Below are 17,902 nucleotides of genomic sequence, written 5' to 3' on the forward strand. Positions count from 1 at the left end.
ACTTGCAATTCCAATAATAAGCATTACTCTTTTTGTATTTAATCCCAAATAATTTTCTATCTACAAATATACCTTCAAACAATTTTGATTCAAAACAAGTTGATGACACATATGAACTTCAATCCAATACCTCCGTCAACAACATCCCCTTTCCCATTTCTCTTTTTTCAAAAAATAGATTAAAGAAGTCGATCTGTTTCCATCCTCCAAACCCATGTTTCAATTTATACTTTGTTCATCCCTAGTTTCAAACAATTTTGGCTTAATCCGGTTTTTAGAATGGTTATCAAAATGATTTTTAATAAGAACCCAATTACATGTACTACCCATTATGATATGCAATCTTCACCATTCACGTTTATTGCTCTTCCTATTCTTTCCCAGTATTAAGAATTAATGAAACCCAAATGATGAGAGAAAAACTTTGAGACACACTTGAACAAAAGTTAGAACAAGTATATTGCAGAATAGTTAATCTCGAAGGATCTAAGAGCTCAACAGTAATATTTAAGTTAGATGGTTAGAGAGTTAGTTGCGGAAAATAAAGAAATAAAAATGACAACAATTGTTATATCAAGTATACACATAAGTTGATTCATAACGAGGAATGCATTCAAGTCAAGTTAATAAGTGAGATCAAACTTAGTGATTAAGTCACAAAGGACTTGCTCCAAAGAGAGATTGTAATCAGCTATGAAAGAGTAAGTAATATGAGTAAGTAAGAGAGAGATAGAAATGATAAATCCAGAGATGTGTATTAGAAAATGGTAGATGCGTATGAATTACAAAGAGAATGAGCTCTATTTATAGAGACTCATGAGTTACATCAGATTCACTCTCTAAGAGTAGCCATGCAAGACATACTGGACAATAGAGAAGATTGTAGTAAGACAAAACAAATTGAATAATAGAGAGAGACTGCGGTTCGTCCAGACTTCGGCTGCGGTGGCTAGGAAGAGATCTTGACTGTGGGTGCACTGATGACTGCGGTAGCTAAATGTAACATCCGGATTCCCAGGTATATTATTTTTGGAGTTTGTGGAAGAACTCGGCGAGTTGGAGCTTAGACTCGCCGAGTAGGGCCGCGGATCTCATCCAGGTCACGACTGGACTCGGCGAGTCCATGCTGTTTAATGAAACCCTAATTTCCAGGGTTTGGGACCTATTTAAAGGCCCTTATGGCCGTCATTAGCGGCTACCACACCCCAGAGCGAGACCCTAAGAGATCTGGATTGATTAAGAGAAAAGAGAGGCCATTTTTGATCATTTTGTTGGTGTGATTTGAAGAAGAAGGTGACCAAGGCAAGAGGTGACTGAAGGAGGTGTGAATCTAGTGACTTAAGAGTTCAAAGGCTTCATATTGAGGTATTCCTTCGGACCTTCTCCAGTATTGGATGTTGATTCATAGAGTTAGGGTTTTCTAACCCTTTGGAAGATGGTTATGTAGAGCATTTGGTCCCTTCTTGAGTTTGTGCTTTGGATCTGGACTCAAAGAGGTCCAGAGACCTTAACCCTTGGAGCTTTATGAGTCATTTTGGGGTTATTGGACTTAGGTTGTCATTTTTGGGGCTAAATCACCAATTGATGCCATCTAATTGATATATGAGCATCAAGATTTGAGCTTTACGTGACTTTCATGCTTGGGAAGGCCAGATCTATGGATTAGGGGCACAGATCTGACCTGAGGAGGTCAATAGAGTTTGTGCATGGCATGAACTCGCGGAGTTGTTCTTGAGACTCGGCGAATAGGGTTAGGGTTTCACGAAAATCACTTAGGGAGTAGACTTGCCGAGTTAGGGAATAACTCTGTGAGTCAGAAGGGGATTAGAGGACTGGGATTCGAGGCGGTACTCGCCGAGTTGTTCTTGAGACTCGGCGAGTTGAGTCGGGGTGGCCCCGCGATTCATGCCAGGTGTGACTCGTCGAGCATGGGGAGGGACTCGACGTACCAAATGGGACTAAAAGAGTTAGTGGACACGTGTATACTCGCCGAGTCTGTAACAACGTAATTTTTCAAACAAAATTTTCATTTCAAAACAAGGCATAAACATTCCAAGTGTCATGTCAGAATACAAATTATATGAATCCCAAGATCACAAAACATCTATTAGTGTGTACAGATCATGCCGGCGCCTTCCCACGGTCCTCGCTAGTACCTGAAACACATACACAACAACTGTAAGCATAATTGCTTAGTGAGTTCCCAAAAATACAACTTACGCACATACGCCTTTCCAGGCCCCGACCTTCCGGTCCATGTGTATCAGGGGACTTCCGTCCCTGCTGGGTAAACCTTCCGGTCCTACCCACGCCAACCTTACGGTCCACATTACACGCCTTCCGGCCCATAACATAATGCCTTCCGGCCCACAATACATACATAGCACGTATAACAATTAACTTATCACATATAGCACATATATCACATATCATAACCGACCTTCCGGTCACACAGTCAAACCCTTCCGGGTACGGTATAGTGAGAAGACTCACCTCGTGAATATCGAAAACTAGCAAATCCCGAAGTCACTCGTGCTCGATCCGCCGAGCTACAATCTCCCTATAACATCATACATCTTTAGTCAATACTTTTATCTTCCAAGTTTGACTATCCCTACGAAGTCAAACATAGGTCAACTCTGGTCAACGGTCAACGGTCAACTTGACCGGACTCGGCGAGTGCACAAGGGCAACTCGGCGAGTCTAGACGTATTCGCCAACTCCATAGGATTCCCTTACTCGTCGAGTACTTCCCCTGACTCGACGAGTTCCATCTGGGAGAGTCGCGGGGCCACCTCGACGCAACTCGCCGAGTCTCAAGAACAACTCGGCGAGTCCCAACTCGACTCAGACCACCTGTCGACCCTCTCTCACTCGTCCTGACTCACTGAGTCAACCCGTGACTCGACTGGATCACTCACTGGCCGATCTAAGGCAATCTTCAAGCTACTCGCCGAGTCTGCTCATCGGACTCGGCGAGTCCATGCCATGCAATTACTCAAACTCGTTTCTAAGGTCAGATCTATTCCATCAATTCATAGATCTAGCCTTACAAAACTGATTCACCACGTAAAGTCCCTATCTTGGTGTCCAAAACACACCCCATGGCTTATAATGAACATTTGATCTCAAGCATAAGGGTTCCAACCCAAAACTTCCATTGACTCCCAAAAAGCTTGGGCAAAGGGATACTCTGGACCTTTAGGGGTCCAGATCTATAGTCTAAATCTCTTAGGGGTCCAAGGGAGCACAAGATCTAGTCACAAAAGGGGTTCAATAAACCCTAAATCAATGAAACACCAACATAGAAGAGAATAGCTCGAAATATTACCCCAATAGAGATGCTCTGGCCTCCAAATCCTAAGAAGATGGCTCCTCTTGCTTTCCCCTTGGCTGATTTCCTCTTTCCTTGCAAAATGACACCTCCAAGATCAATATTAGCCTCCTTCTATGCTCCAAACGCTCACACTCGATTAGGGTTTCACTCAAGGGACTGGTGAGCACAAATAACGGCCATAAGGCCCTTTAAATAGGTCCCAAACCCGAGAAATTAGGGTTTCATGAAACAGCGCAGACTCGCCGAGTCCATATCCTGGACTCGCCGAGTCCAAACAAATCCCGCGTCCAGAATCGCGACCCTACTCGGCGAGTCTGAGCTCCAACTCGCCGAGTCCCCTCTCAAAACACAAAATAATCAAATCAATAAAGATACCTGGAATTCCGGGCGGTTACAATTCTCCCCTACTAGAACTAGACTTCGTCCTCGAAGTCTCGCTCTGGAAATAACTCCGGATGCTGCTCCCGCATCTCGCGCTCCGGCTCCCAGGTCATCTCTGATCCCTTCCAGTGTTGCCACTGAACCAACACCAGAGGTACCTCCTTGTTCCTCAGAACCTTGATCTTCCGATCCCTGATGGCCACAGGCCTCTCGGCATAATTCAGACTCGCATCCACATGAATATCCTCTAGTGGAACCACTGCCGACTCATCGGCTATACACTTCCTCAATTGCGACACGTGAAAAGTGTCGTGGATCTGTCCCAACTCGGCTGGCAACTCCAAACGATAGGCTACCCGGCCTACCCTAGCAATCACACGAAATGGTCCAATATACCGGGGCCCCAACTTGCCCCTCTTCCTGAATCGAATCACTCCTTTCCAAGGAGAAACTTTCAGGAGAACGAAGTCGCCGACCTGAAACTCAAGCTCGGACCGACGTCTGTCTGCATAACTCTTCTGTCGGCTCTGGGCGGTCAATAACCTCTGTCTGACCTGCTGAATCTGCTCTGTCGTCTGAAGCACGATCTCTGTACTGCCCATCACTCTCTGCCCAACCTCTCCCCAGCAAATGGGGGTCCGACACCTCCTACCATATAACAGCTCAAAGGGTGGCATACCAATGCTCGAATGATGGCTGTTGTTGTAGGAAAACTCTGCCAAGGGTAAATACGCATCCCAGCTACCCCCGAAATCCAACACACATGCTCGAAGCATGTCCTCAAGCGTCTGAATCGTCCGCTCACTCTGACCGTCTGTCTGGGGATGATATGCGGTACTAAAATGCAATCTAGTACCCAATTCCTCATGAAATCTCTTCTAGAATCTGGAAGTGAAGCGCACATCATGGTCTGAAACAATCGAGATCGGCACCCCATGCCGAGATACCACTTCCCTCACATATAACTCCGCCAACTTCTCTGCTGAAGAGCTTTCGCTGATGGCAAGGAAGTGAGCGCTCTTCGTCAACCTATCCACAATCACCCAAATTGCATCAACTCCTCTGGCAGTTCTCGGCAATTTGGTGATGAAATCCATAGTGATCTGTTCCCACTTCCATTCGGGAACCTCCAATGGCTGCAACTTGCCATGCGGTCTCTGGTGCTCGGCCTTAACCCTGCGGCAGGTCAAACACCTCTCAACAAACTAGGCTACGTCCCTCTTCATACAGGGCCACCAATACTCTTTCCTCAAATCCCGATACATCTTCGTAGCTCCCGGATGGATCGAAAACTTCGACCGATGAGCCTCTTCCATCAAAGTAATACGCGTACCACCCACAAACGGTACCCAAATCCAACCCTGAAACGTCATAAGCCCTCGACCATCCGTAACGAACTCTGAAACCAAACCAACGACCCGTTCTCTCTTCTGCATCTCCGGCTGCACAGCCTCGGCCTGTGCCCCACGAATGGCATCCAATACCGGGGCTATCATGGTCAATCTCAAACATACATCTCGCAATGGAGTGCTCTCTGCCCTGCGGCTCAACGCATCGGCCACCACGTTGGCCTTGCCCGGGTGGTACAGGATCTCACAATCATAATCCTTGACCACATCTAACCACCTCCTCTGACGCATATTTAGATTGGGCTGATCCATCAAGTACTTCAAGCTCTTATGGTCCGTGTATATCGTACACCGAACCCCATATAAGTAGTGACGCCAAATCTTGAGAGCGAACACTACTGCCCCCAACTCTAAATCATGCGTGGGATATCTCGACTCATGAGGCTTCAGCTGCCTCGACGCATAAGCTATCACATGACCCCTCTGCATCAACACTGCACCCAGCCCCAAAATCGATGCATCGCAATATACTACGAAATCCTCCATCCCTTCCGGGAGAGCTAATACCGGGGCTTCGCACAACCTTTGGCGAAGTGTCTCAAAGGAGGTCTGCTGCTCGGGACCCCATGAGAATGCAACACCCTTCCGGGTCAATCTGGTGAGTGGCACTGCGATCTTTGAGAAATCCTTGATAAATCTCCGATAATACCCTGCCAACCCGAGGAAACTCCTGATCTCAGATGGTGACTTCGGCACTTCCCAACTCATCACCGCCTCAACCTTGGCCGGATCGACCAGAATCCCTTCCTGGTTAACGAGATGTCCTAGGAACTGGACCTCCCGCAACCAGAAATCACATTTGGAGAACTTTGCATAAAGCTTCTCCGATCTCAATACCTCAAGGACCTCCCTCAAATGCTCCTCATGCTGCTCTCTAGATCTCGAATACACCAGAATATCATCGATAAATACAATCACCGACCGGTCCAACATCGGCCTGCATACCCTGTTCATGAGATCCATGAACACAGCCGGGGCATTGGTGAGCCCAAAAGGCATCACCACAAACTCATAATGCCCATATCGCGTCCTGAATGCTGTCTTCTGGATGTCCTCATCCCGCACTCTCACCTGATGATATCCCGACCTCAAGTCGATCTTGGAAAACCAAGATGCTCCCTGCAACTGATCAAATAAATCGTCGATCCTCGGCAACGGGTAACGGTTCTTGACCGTCAGCTTGTTCAACTCCCGGTAATCAATACACATCCGGTGTGAACCATCCTTCTTCTTGACGAACAGAATAGGTGCTCCCCACGGCGAGCTGCTCGGCCGAATGAATCCCTTCCCCAGCAACTCCTGAAGCTGCGAGGATAACTCTTGCATCTCTGGAGGTGCAAGACGATAAGGCACCTTAGCTATAGGCGCGGCCCCCGGGACCAAATCAATACCAAACTCCACTTGCCTCACAGGAGGTACCCCCGGTAGCTCCTCGGGAAAAACATCTGGAAACTCACGCACCACTGGAACCTCCTCAACTGATCTCGGTCTCTCGGAAGCCTCCCGCGTATCCATCACATACGCCACAAAACCCTTACAGCCCTGCTGTAAGCACTGCCTCGCCCTAGCGGCCGAACAAAAAGCTGATCCTGAACGGGTACCCTCGCCGTACACCGAAAGAACTCCCCCACTAGGGTCTCGTATAGTCACCAGCTGACGCTCACAGTCGATGACGGCGCCGGATCGGCTCAGCCAGTCCATGCCCACGATGACACAGACGTCACCCATCGCAATAGGAATCAGATCAATCGGAAACTCGACCCCGAATATCTCTAACACACATCCCCGGAGAATCTCCGTGGCACAAATCACCCTCTCGTCAGCTATAGAAACTCTCAGAGGCCGACTCAACGGCTCACGGCCAACACTGATATGCTGACTAAAGGCCAAAGATACAAAAGACCGACTCACACCCGAGTCAAATAGCACTAAAGCAGGCACAAAGTTCACAAGGAAAGTACCTACGCATAATATAACATAAGCATAACATCTCAACATCAAAATAAATACATGGAATAAAGCATACCTACCACAACATCGGTCGCAGCGCGGACCTCCTCCGCAGTCAGCTGAAAGGCTCTCCCACGAGCCCTCGGGGCCTCGACCTTCACCGGTCGAGTCTCAGCAGCCCTGGCAGCAGGTGCAGATCCCTGAAGAAGCTGAGGGCACTCGGCCTTCCGATGGCCTGTCTGGTTGCAATGAAAGCAAACCATGAACCCCTTGGGGCAATCCCTGGCGATGTGCCCCTCCTTGCCACACTTGTAGCAAGCACCAGATCGACATGTCCCCTCATGACCCTTGCCGCACTTTCCGCAAGTGCGGCCCTTCGGACCTCCCGTCCTCGAATCGGCGGACTTAGTCCGCTTGGCTGCCGGCTGAGACTGAGCCGGCCGCCGGTCCACCCGCTGAGACTCGGCCTCCTCCCTGGCCTGGGTCTCCAACTCGATCTCGCGCTTCCTGGCATTCGCCTGAAGCTCAGCAAAGGTATGATAGGTGGAGTTTGACACAAACTCCCGGATATCCCTCCTCAGAACACCCAAGTACCGGCTCATCCGGGCCTGCTCTGTGGACACCAGCTCGGGGCAGAACATCGCCCTCTCATGAAACTTCCGCATGATCACCGCGACCGAATCAGTACCCTGCTTGAGGGTCAAGAACTCCTGAACCAATCGTTCCCTCTCCACCGGGGGAACGTACTCGTCTCTGAACATGGAGGTGAACCTCTCCCATGTCACTGCTGAAATCTCTGCCAAAGTGAAGTTCGCCGTCACAAACTTCCACCAATCCTTCGCTCCCAGACGGAGCTGGTTCAAAGCGAACCGTACCCTCAGATGCTCCGGACAAGAACAAGTGTAGAAGCACCCCTCAATATCAGCGACCCACCTCATCGCAGCAATCGGATCCTGCGTCCCATCAAACTCAGGTGGCTTCGTGTTGCTGAACTCCCGAAACAGCAACGAGTCACCCCCCTGTGGCCTGGCAGCGGCCACAGCTGCGGTAGCTGCAGCGGTTGCAGCCTCAGTCAATGCGGCGTACCGCTCATCAAAAGTCTCCATCAAGGTGGTCTTAATAGACCCAAACATCTCCGGAATCTCAGCCCGGATCGCTGCAGCCACCTCCTCATGAATCATCTGACGAATCTCCTCGTCACTCACACCGCTCGTACTCGGTCTGTGGCATGGTCCAACCATGATGTCTCTGAAATACAACATAAAACTATCAGAGACTCCATCGAGTATAATCGCACTCGATAACGCAACCCTACTCAGTCTCCGATATCTAGGGATTCTTACTTGGGTTTCCCCCTGACCCGGTGTCTTCGGTAGTACGGGCCCAATACTACCGACCACACCGCATCAGCATTCATCCCAAGTCTTCCTCCCCAAACCCCGGATAGTGAGTACTCTACTTTTGTTTTGCACTATCTACCCGCACGCTATCAAAGCACCTCATATCGGCAATCCCTCCCTAGAGTAAGGCATCACAATTCAGGCCACTCTAGTCCTATCATGAATACCTAGTCTTCTAGCATGCATAACAATTCATATCATATCTTATCTCTTAACATAACATTGTAAGGTATTTTGGGGATCTTTACCGTTCGGGCGCTGACTGATCATACACACTGCTTCATTCTTGCTTACCACAAAATCATTTATAAAAGTTTATGCCTTTATTTAAAAAGTTTTCCTCAAATCCTCGGTTTGAGTTCAGTTACGCCCGAAGGTGCACCCGAATCCCTCAAACCAAGGCTCTGATACCAATTTGTAACAACGTAATTTTTCAAACAAAATTTTCATTTCAAAACAAGGCATAAACATTCCAAGTGTCATGTCAGAATACAAATTATATGAATCCCAAGATCACAAAACATCTATTAGTGTGTACAGATCATGCCGGCGCCTTCCCACGGTTCTCGCTAGTACCTGAAACACATACACAACAACTGTAAGCATAATTGCTTAGTGAGTTCCCAAAAATACAACTTACGCACATACGCCTTTCCAGGCCCCGACCTTCCGGTCCATGTGTATCAGGGGACTTCCGTCCCTGCTGGGTAAACCTTCCGGTCCTACCCACGCCAACCTTACGGTCCACATTACACGCCTTCCGGCCCATAACATAATGCCTTCCGGCCCACAATACATACATAGCACGTATAACAATTAACTTATCACATATAGCACATATATCACATATCATAACCGACCTTCCGGTCACACAGTCAAACCCTTCCGGGTACGGTATAGTGAGAAGACTCACCTCGTGAATATCGAAAACTAGCAAATCCCGAAGTCACTCGTGCTCGATCCGCCGAGCTACAATCTCCCTATAACATCATACATCTTTAGTCAATACTTTTATCTTCCAAGTTTGACTATCCCTACGAAGTCAAACATAGGTCAACTCTGGTCAACGGTCAACGGTCAACTTGACCGGACTCGGCGAGTGCACAAGGGCAACTCGGCGAGTCTAGACGTATTCGCCAACTCCATAGGATTCCCTTACTCGTCGAGTACTTCCCCTGACTCGACGAGTTCCATCTGGGAGAGTCGCGGGGCCACCTCGACGCAACTCGCCGAGTCTCAAGAACAACTCGGCGAGTCCCAACTCGACTCAGACCACCTGTCGACCCTCTCTCACTCGTCCTGACTCACTGAGTCAACCCGTGACTCGACTGGATCACTCACTGGCCGATCTAAGGCAATCTTCAAGCTACTCGCCGAGTCTGCTCATCGGACTCGGCGAGTCCATGCCATGCAATTACTCAAACTCGTTTCTAAGGTCAGATCTATTCCATCAATTCATAGATCTAGCCTTACAAAACTGATTCACCACGTAAAGTCCCTATCTTGGTGTCCAAAACACACCCCATGGCTTATAATGAACATTTGATCTCAAGCATAAGGGTTCCAACCCAAAACTTCCATTGACTCCCAAAAAGCTTGGGCAAAGGGATACTCTGGACCTTTAGGGGTCCAGATCTATAGTCTAAATCTCTTAGGGGTCCAAGGGAGCACAAGATCTAGTCACAAAAGGGGTTCAATAAACCCTAAATCAATGAAACACCAACATAGAAGAGAATAGCTCGAAATATTACCCCAATAGAGATGCTCTGGCCTCCAAATCCTAAGAAGATGGCTCCTCTTGCTTTCCCCTTGGCTGATTTCCTCTTTCCTTGCAAAATGACACCTCCAAGATCAATATTAGCCTCCTTCTATGCTCCAAACGCTCACACTCGATTAGGGTTTCACTCAAGGGACTGGTGAGCACAAATAACGGCCATAAGGCCCTTTAAATAGGTCCCAAACCCGAGAAATTAGGGTTTCATGAAACAGCGCAGACTCGCCGAGTCCATATCCTGGACTCGCCGAGTCCAAACAAATCCCGCGTCCAGAATCGCGACCCTACTCGGCGAGTCTGAGCTCCAACTCGCCGAGTCCCCTCTCAAAACACAAAATAATCAAATCAATAAAGATACCTGGAATTCCGGGCTGTTACAGAGTCGCCCAAGTGCACTCGACGAGTCGGGTTAAAGTTTGACCGTTGACTTTTGTTGACTTTTAGGGTTTGGTCAGTAATGTGGCCTTTGGGCCAAGAGGGGGGTAAAATGGTCTTTTACCCTTATGAGGGTGCCAAGAGAGGTTTGAGTCTAGTCTCGAGAGTTATGTTCATGAGAGTATTTTCCTTATGTGATAGACGATGGCGAGTTCGAGATGCAAGTGTGAGGATATCTACTTTCTGCTTGCCAGGTGAGTCTTCTCACTATACTTTACCTAGTGTGGTAACAGAGTTATGTGACAGAGTTATTGTATGCTATCTATGTAATGCGTAGCACCACATTATTTCTATGTGATTTATGCTGTGTGTATATCAGAGATAGGACCAGAAGGTCCACAGAGCTAGGACCAGAGGGTCCACAGAGTTAGGGCCCAAGGGCCCACATAGTTATAGCCTCGAGTGGCTAATATGTGCTATGTGTGGTGTTTTTAGTATTATGTGCCAGTATATTTGTATGCTAATTATATGTTGAAATTTATTGTGATATGTGACATGCATGATTCAGAGTTAGGACCCTTGGGTCCATAGAGTTAGGGCCAAAGGGCCCACAGAGAGCTGGGACTGGAGGGTCCCACTGAGACACACTGACCGGAGGGTCAACAAATATTATAGCCTCGAGTGGCTAATATGTGTTAGAGTGGTATTTTGGGGAACTCACTAAGCTTCGTGCTTACAGTGTTTTGTGTTATGTGTTTCAGGTTATCACACGATCACGGGACGGCACCGGCTCGATTGTACACACTAGAGGAAGTGTTTATTTTGAGGATCCTGGTTTATTAATTGATTGAACAAAAGATTCATGTATTGTAAATTAAACAAAATGGAGATTTTTGTGAAAAGTGTTAAAGAGATAAACGATTTTAAATGAAAAATTTGTTTTGAAAATTTCGGTGTTACAAGTTGGTATCAGAGCCTTGGTTTGAGGGATTCGGATGCACCTTCGGGTAAATCTGGACTCAAACTGAGGAAGCAAGAAAAGTTTTCAAATAAATGATTTTCTAAAGCGAATAAGAGTTCAAAGAGAAAGCGAGAAAGAGCAGTGTGTACAATCAGCCAGAGCCCGAACGGTGTTTTCCCAAAATACCCTTACTTTTGTGTTATGAGATATTTATGATGCACTTTATGAGATATTATGAACGCTAGAGACAGGCTAGGTACTTCATATCTTAGGATTAGAGTGGCCTGATTTGTGATGCCTTAGCCTAGGAGTTGCTGTTATATGTGATGTGCTTTTGAGTATGTGATGAGTGAGAATATTTAGTTGGAATCCTTTAAGGGATTTGAGTAGAGGAGTAATCTAAGGGAGATGCCTAGATGAGTACCGTGGTGCTTAGCGAAAGAATAGTTAGAACCCGCGAGGGGTAGAGTTGCAGAGTTCGGTGGTACTTTCAAGGATGAGCAGAGCAAGCAGAGTTATCACCCAGAGTGAGTCCTATGTATTCTTCAATGCCCGAATGCTGCTTGCTGTTGGATTAGTGTCTAAGTCCATAACTATTTTGGTATGTACTTGACCCGATGGTGCATGGTCCTTTTAGGTTGCCTTCACCAAAGCAACTTGATAGGATGAATTATGGAGAGAAAGGATTAATTATGATTTATTAATATATTATGAGAATAATATATTAAAGGAGAAATCATATTGTTTAATTAATATTAGTCAAGAATTAATTGATAATTAATTTTGTGGCTAAAAGAGATTAATTAAACTTAGGGGATTGGAATTGTAATTATAAGATAATTGCAATTGGGCTATGGATTACCTTATAATATAAGAGTGGACGAATTCTATGGAGAAACCCATTAGAAATCGTCCAAGGCTTGTTAAGGAAGGAGTCCATGGGTTGCTTAGGGCTTAAGCATCCAAATTAGGGTTTCCTTGTTAGATAACCCTAATAGCCTCACTATTTAAGGACCCCTTGGTCACCAAAAACGTGGGCAACTGAATCCTTAGGGTTTCTACACGTTTTTTGGGTGTCTCCTTCTCTTCTCTTCTTCATCCTCTTGCTCTTGGTGTTTGTGAACCATTAGAGGAGTGGCATTTGTGACTGTAAGCTTTCTAAAGTCATTACAAAGAGGATTTGAGATTGATATTGCTACATAACAATCAAGGTAATATCTTAAACCCATTCTTATGTTAATATTGATTATCATATGCTAGATCTAGGGTTTAAAGTCTTGGATGAATTGCATGTACAATAGAGAAACCAAGATCCAAGCATTAGGGTTTGCATGAGCACATAGGATGTTCTTATGGTTAAAACCCATCAGTGATATCAGACCCTTGATTGGATTCTATTGTATTGATGCCTTTTATGTTTGTTCAAGATGTAAAATCGATTTTTGACCCCCCTGCTTCCTGAACTCGGCGAGTTCCAATGTGGACTCAGCGAGTTGGCTCCTACTCGGCGAGTTCAAGCGTCAGAAGGAGGTAGTTTCGGGATTTCTTGTTGTTTTACTCAAAGATACTTGCCTTAACTATTATGGGTCATTAAAATTCGAATTTTAATCATATTTTGAGTGTATCATTGATTAAACAAAAGATAATTACCAATTGATTAGTAATAACTTCCTTATTTGATTAAAGTTTGATTATTTATATTAATTGGGTAACTTATCTTGCAAGAAATTGAAATTAGGTCAAATATGGATAATGACAAAATTAATTGTTTAATTTATATTATTTGTTATTTGATCCTTGTGTTGTGAAAAAGTTTCTATTTTCCCCTTTAGGTTTTATAGTTTAAATTTGAACTCAAAAGTTTTTGTTTTGGAATTTAAATAGTTGAAACCCTAATGTTTTGAAATGTTTCAAAACTTGCCCTCAAGTTTTGGAATTTAGAAGTTGATTAAAGGTTTAATTTAGGAATGTTAAATTCTAAAACCCTAGTATTGTTTTGAAAAGTTCATATCACACCCTTATGGTTTTATTAATTAATTAAGGTGTATAATTAAAAGAGATTTAATAAATCCATAAAGTTTTGGTTCAGAATTTAATTGAATTAAAAGTATAATTGTTAATTTGGACCACCTAGTATTTTAAAAGTGTAAAATACACCCTATACTATATATAACATTAAAAGTCTAACATTATATATATGTATGAGTAAAAGTCAGTCTTACCGTTAGTAGGCCTCATTCACGAAGCTGGTCTATAAGGGGTGTTTAAGGAAATTGCCTATAAAATGGCGATTGAATGGGTATCCACTCTTACCCACCACACTCTTGACTAGTGGAGGGTCGTTAGCCGAACGGGTAGGATAGGACATAAACCTTTCATTATAAGTATAATGAAGTACAAAAGTAACTAAATGCTTTTACGAATTCCCAAATCTTAGTTCCTTTAGGCAAAAGTGAATTGATGCAGTTCCATGAAATTACACTTTGTACCCTTGCGAAGACGTTAGTGGAGAGTGTGTGGTTAATCGGCACACTAAATGGTTCTAAGAAAAGGTAGAAAAGGGTGACTCAATGTTTGTCATAGTTCGGTGGAGCGTGTGTGGTTAACCGGCACATCGAATAGGTGACTGTAACATGTGAGGGCACCATGTAGATTTGCATGGTTATTCACACCCGTTTTGTGATCCTCGGTATCCCAGTCACAAACTAGAGGGGCATATCGAGATTTAAACATGCCATTGAAAGGTTCAATGAATCTCAAAGGATCTAGGAGTTTTCAAAGCATTTAAAACTTAATCGGTTTTTCGTTTTTCATGGTGGAAAATTAGTGAATCATCATTCACTTACCTTCAAATGTTCTACAATTTGGGTTACGACATCCCTCTCCCGAGTTCTGGAATATTGTGCTGGGTCCTAGCCTTAGTATCTCATTTGGGTGATTTACTAAGGACTCAATTAATCAACTAACTTGAATTTATTTTCTCCCGTTTTCTAGATGTCAAAGTACGACAACTATGGTCTTCCCAAGTCCCGTGGAACAAGCATTCCACATGAAGATGATATTCCACGATTCGATCGAGGAACAAGAAATCATGTTTCACTTCCTCCACCTCCTCCAATTATTCTCCCTAACCCACAAGATCGAAGAACTGAAAGGTTCAATGTCACTAAAGCCCTATTGGAAATGAAACATGAAGATGGTAAACCCGTGTGTGCCCATGTTCTAGGAATGAAATCACACATCGATAGGTTGATAATGCTGGGTGCGTCATTCCCTGATAAGTTGGCTATGGACTGGGTTCTGTATTCACTCCCTGAATCATATAATGAGTTTAAAAGAAAGTATCATATGATGGATCATAACACAAGCCTCATTGACTTAACTTACATGCTCATTGCTGCTGAATCAGAAATGATTTGGCAAGGCAATGAAGCATATTTGTTGAGAAAGTCAACCAACCATGCTTCAGAGGACGTTCTAGGAGAACCGACCTGTGTTTGCTGCCGAGTGAAAGGGCGTTGGATACAAGTCTGCCCTAAGAGCCTGAAGAGTCCAGAAGATGGGAGAGTCAAAGAGTATGGCTGTGCTTCAGGTAAAATCCACTATCTAACTCCATTAAGTTCCTATTCGTTGATTCTTAATACATAATGTGATAAGATTGCATTTGAATGTTTTGCAGGATCAGTGAAAAGAGAGGAAACTTGATGAAAGAGCAAGATGAGACTAATCACGAAGAAATGGATCTCGATCACATGGATTCGAAGATTAGATTTTGAGCTTAGAAAAATTATGATAGAGTTGTTAGGAGTATTTGATTACATAGTTTTTCAATTGATTTTGCATTGTAAGGACAAATGTTTTCCGCTGCTTTTATGAATAAAATAAATTTTGTTTGACTTATTTATTTATTTATTTATTTCTTTGCAATGAAATCGTTATGAAAAATTGATGTTCGTATATTTCTACAACGAGGGGATGTGATTCTTAATTATGTTGTTTGTGGAAATGTCGAGAATTTACCAAATAGGGAGAGTTTCTCATCGCCCAAATTTCAATTGGATAGAAACTTGGAATCATGCAACTTGGTTGCACGATGAATGAGAAATTTCATATTTGGAAATTAGATAATTCGTTGACAAAGTGTCAAGTGAAGGACTAGGAGATCGAGTACACAAAGTTGTGTGTTGATTAAGTCCACCACAAGAGTAACAAAGATATTCGTCATGATTTACTAAAAATTTAGTAAATGTGATTATACTTACAAGATTAAGTGTAATTCTGAATTGATTGAAAAGGTTTAAGTCAATAGCAGAACAAATAAGAAGAATCAAGTAGGCAGAAAGATAAAAGTTTCTCTATTCTAAGAAGAAGGGAGAGTACCTTTTATGCTTTATGATAGGTCTTAATGATTAAGAACCATATCTCAATTGATCCTCTAAGTGAGTCTTAGTGCAATTGTATGTCTGAGAAGAGGAATCAAGAATTGAAGAAATGGATAAATCAAGAAGTCAATCATACTTCGTTCCAAAACAAGTCTTAGAGTTAAGATTGTGACATTGAGTGACAAGTCTTAAGAAGGTTTATAACATTCATCAAATGAAGAATTTGGAAAAAGGTTTTCTTATTCTCGCACATTTGAAATTGGTAAGTTGTGATGTCTTGGATTATACAAAGACCAACATGGACCAATTTAAGAAATGTTTTGTCTTGATAAAAGCTACACTAACTCTTGAATATTTGTTTATCAAGAAATGTTTATTGACAAAAGAATCTTATATCTCAAGGTGTCAGTGGGAGTCTTAATGGTCTTGAAAGGTTTCAAGAACAAATCAAGAATAAACCTTATCGATCATCACTAGCACACGAGTTGAGGTTTACTACCTATCGTGTTGACACTATATTGTTTTTGTGTCGTTCCAATTGAGTTAATTATGCATGTGAGCCCTATGAGTTCTCATTTGAATGCATAAAAGGCAAGGACCTTGATCAATGAAAGGTAAATTGATAGGAAAGGGTAAGCTGCTTAACTACTTGGAAGACATGGTGGGCAGCTGTGTTACCATAAGGCAAGAAATCAAGATTTAGAGTTCGGTCCATATGAGTTTGGATTTGTCACAAACTTTGGTTTTGACAAATTTGCATGGATAGGAACACATAAACCATTAAAATCTAAGTGTCATAAGATTCCCTCCTTCATGAAAATGATTGTGAGGAAATGCTTGAGAGATTTTAAGAAAATAGTGATTGTAAAAATTGCATTCTTAAATTCGATTATGGTTACGGTATCCCTTTCAATAATTCGAATTGTGAGATTTGGCAATTAGTCTGAATTGTTTAGACACACATATGAGCTATCTAAGGAAAAGGTGTATAAGACTAAGAAGCTTAGATAAAAGATTATCAAAGCATTAGGTATTAGAAATATGAACTTAAGAAATTTGATACATATTGTTTTTCTGAAAGTTAAGTTGTTTTCTGAATACATGTCAAAGCTAGTGGGAGCATAAGTGTTATGCTTATATGATAATAATCATCATGATAGTGGGAGCATAAAATGTTGTGCTTGTATGATTATTAAGGCAAGTATTGTAAGTTAGCAATATTAATTATAGAAAACAAGAGTCATACTTTGCAAAGTTGTAAGGGTTGAATGGTTTTTTTGCTATAATTAAGGGAGAGAATATTATGCTTCATTTCAAATCTAAAGGCTTAGGTTGTGGAATGTTAATAAATTTAGTCAAGGATACATAGCGTGTTCTCAAATTTTGATTACGATTATGGCATCCCTCTTTATAGTTCGAATTGTGAGAACATGGCACATAAAATATTATGGCAAAAGATTGATAAAGTATCAAATCTTTATGTAAGACATTATGCATCGTGTCCCATACGCTTCGGGTATAGGATCGATTGAAAATTCTATAATATTTGACCATTCTAAAATTTTCCAAATGTCTAGCGCATTAAGAGGGAAAAAGGACAAGAATCAGTTTGACTAAGATAATTAAATAACTATCAAAGGACGATCCAAAGCTTGCTAAGGATTGGTCGCTTGTGAGTAGTTGGAAGTATGATATTGGATGGAGCATATCGACATTATTATGAATAGATAAGATTCTATTAAGAATGAGTTGTCATATGGCAAATATGGAAATGTTTCTATATTGGGAGTTGGATATTGAGAATCAATGTCTAGATTAGAAACTTTTATGCAAAAGGATGTTCAAAGGAATGTACTTTGAGTGAGAGACATCACATCTAGGGAATTGTATTGTAACAATCTCCGATAGAGGATTTTGTAATTTCATTGGCAAT

Source organism: Lactuca serriola, chromosome 5 (assembly GCF_051521515.1).
Source record: "Lactuca serriola cultivar US96UC23 chromosome 5, Lser_US96UC23_V15, whole genome shotgun sequence".
NCBI lineage: Eukaryota > Viridiplantae > Streptophyta > Magnoliopsida > Asterales > Asteraceae > Lactuca > Lactuca serriola.